Source organism: Gossypium raimondii, chromosome 4 (genome assembly GCF_025698545.1).
Source record: "Gossypium raimondii isolate GPD5lz chromosome 4, ASM2569854v1, whole genome shotgun sequence".
Classification (NCBI taxonomy): Eukaryota; Viridiplantae; Streptophyta; class Magnoliopsida; order Malvales; family Malvaceae; genus Gossypium; species Gossypium raimondii.
In genome coordinates, this window is record NC_068568.1 from 39,299,287 (window position 1) to 39,302,218 (window position 2,932).

A 2,932-nucleotide genomic window follows, 5' to 3' on the forward strand; every position below is an offset into this window, starting at 1 on the left:
ATTATCTTTTTTGTAATTTTTATCTTATTTTCTATATTTTGTTATGATTTTTATATCTCTATGATTTTTATCAAGTTTTACAATTTTTATATTTTAAAAATTTAAAAGAAATATCTTTTTTTTTTCACTACGTTATCCTTCTAGTAACTATCAACTATCCTGTCGGTCACATATCTCCCATTCACCATGTGCCTCCGTACTTCTATTGGCTCTCTCACTCGGTATAGCGAACCAAATGGTCCTATTCTATTGCCGTATTTCAATCATAAAGCAAGTAGAAGCAAAATCCAAGTTGTAAAAAATCAAATCTTGCAAAAGAAAATGGCGCAAGAACAACAACAACAGCCACACACATCATCATCTCATGTACTAATCTTCCCTCTCCCGGCACAAGGCCATAACTCCATGCTGAAGCTAGCTGAGCTATTAGCACATGCAGGCCTCAAGGTCACCTTCCTAAACTCCCACTTCATCCATCAACAACTTCTTCGTCACACCGATATTCTTTCCCGCTTCGCCAAATATGCGGGATTCCAATTCAAGACCATATTAACGATCATCCCAGAGTAGGCGGTGATTTTGTGAGGAAGCTCTTTGATGGTTTGGAATTGATAACCAAACCACTTTTCAAGGAAATGCTGGTTAATAGTAAGCCGAAAGTGGATTGTATTATAGGAGATGGGGTCTTAGGGCTCGCACTTGATATTGCTGATGACCTTGGAATTCCCATCATTCAGTTTCGTACCATTAGTGCTTGCAGTCTCTGGGCTTATTTTGCAATCCCTGATATGATCCATGCTGGGGAGCTTCCTATCAAAGGTATTATTCCTTTCTTATTCTTTTCCATGAATTTGTTTGAGTTTAGTAACTTAACTCATCCATCAATCATAAGACGCTATTTCTTAAACTTGAAGTTCGAATCCAGTGTCTTCTGTAAGCGAAGATAAATGAAAATTCTACACTAATAATTAGAGTTTGGGTTAACAGTAGGATGCGAAAATATCCCTGTTTTGATTTGTCTCAAATTTATAGGGGTCGATTTTTTTAATAAAATTTCTAGTCGGTGTGGATCCACCTCACCGTGTTTTATATATAATTTAATTTTGCTATTAATCTTGTACTTTCTAGAAGTTATAGATATAATCTTTGTACTTTTTAAATTAGTCAATTTTAATTTTTTATTTTTAAAATAGAAAATTTTAGTTCTTACTTAAACAGTAGTAGTTAAATCTATTTGGTTAAATTCAATTATTTGTCTTGTACTATTCATAAAGTTGTTGATTTAGTTCATTTTCTTCATTTGGATCATTCTAAATTTTTATACATTTTGAATTTTAAAATTTCAATCTTAATACAAATAACAGTCATTAATCTATTAATTAGACTTTTAATGAGTAATATGTAAAAATAATAAATTGTCATGAAATTACACATATGATAATATATTTAACTATTTAAATTTTAATATTTTATTTTTAAGTACATATCTATGTTGTAAATCTGTATTTCCACACATACACATGTGATTTTTGATATCAAATAAGGCCTCTGACAAAGCTACATGTGTTTGTGGAAGGAAATGAAGATATGGATCGACTAATAACAAGTGTTCCAGGCATGGAAGCTTTTCTTAGATGTCGAGATCTTCCAAGTTTTTGCCGAGCAAGCGACACCAAAGATTCAATTCTCCAACAGTTGGCTCAAGAAACAAGAAAAAATTCCGAAGCCCACGGACTGTTATTGAACACCTTTGAAGACCTAGAAGGACCAATATTATCCCATATGCGAACTAAGTTTCCCAAAATCTACACAATTGGACCTCTCAATCTACACTTGAAGACTAGACTTTTCAAGCCAGATCAAACATCTTCCGGTCCATCCTCGAATAGTTTTCGAGAAGTCGATAGAAGTTGCTTGTCATGGCTTGATAAGCAACCAAAAGGATCGTTGTTTATGTAAGTTTTGGCAGCGTTGCAGTGTTGTCAAGGGAGCAAGTTTTCGAGTTCTGGTTCGGGCTTGTCAATAGTGGGAAACGGTTTTTATTGGTTCTAAGGCCCGATAACATGCCTGAAAATGGCGGCGGAGATGATAAAGGGGTCAGTATACCGATCGAGCTTATCGAAGGGACTAAAAAAAGAGGATACAGAGTGGGTTGGGCACCACAAGAAGAGGTGTTAGCTCATGAGGCCGTTGGTGGATTTTTGACACACAGCGGATGGAATTCAACATTGGAGAGTGTGGTGGAAGGAGTGCCTATGATCTGTTGGCCTTACTTTGCAGACCAACAATTGAATAGCAGATTTGTGAGTAAAGTGTGGGGATTGGGTTTAGATATGAAGGATTTGTGTGATAGGGAAGTTGTTGAGAAGATGGTGAATGAATTGATGGTGGAAAAGAGGGAGGAATTTGTGAAATCAGCTGCCAAAATGGCCAACTATGCCAAACAATGTGTAACTGTTGGTGGGTCTTCGTATTGCAATTTGGATCGTCTAGTTGGGGACATAAAATTGATGAACACCAATTTAGGCAAGTGATGTAGTTCAATCATCATCTTGTTTTACGATCATTTCTAAAATAATATCTATTAAAATTAGAAATTTAGTTAAAGTTTTAGTTTTTTTTTTCTAATAATCAATTAAAGTTGTGGGTCCATAGCTTAATTGATACATTTTTTCCTTGTCTTTCCCGCTAGGTTTTAGTGTTTTCCAGCATTCTTTCAGGTTTACAACTTCCAATCACCCACGTCTTTTGCCCCACTTCAAAGCAGTAATATTAACTCCCTCATCCTTATCCCCTTTTCAAGTTCTTTCTACATGATTCAAACAGCAAAGATCCGTAACACTTTCTAAATACAGGCATGTACATCATTTATTTATCATAACCTCCACATGCACGCATATCTATAAGTAATATACTATATGTAGAATTCTAT

At 35.1% G+C, this 2,932-nt stretch overlaps 1 pseudogene; it reads left to right on the plus strand.

The window, feature by feature from the left end:
- The first annotated feature begins 217 nt into the window (after positions 1-217).
- Positions 218-2,683, plus strand: LOC105780718 (7-deoxyloganetic acid glucosyltransferase-like; annotated as a pseudogene).
- The last annotated feature ends 249 nt before the right edge of the window (positions 2,684-2,932 follow it).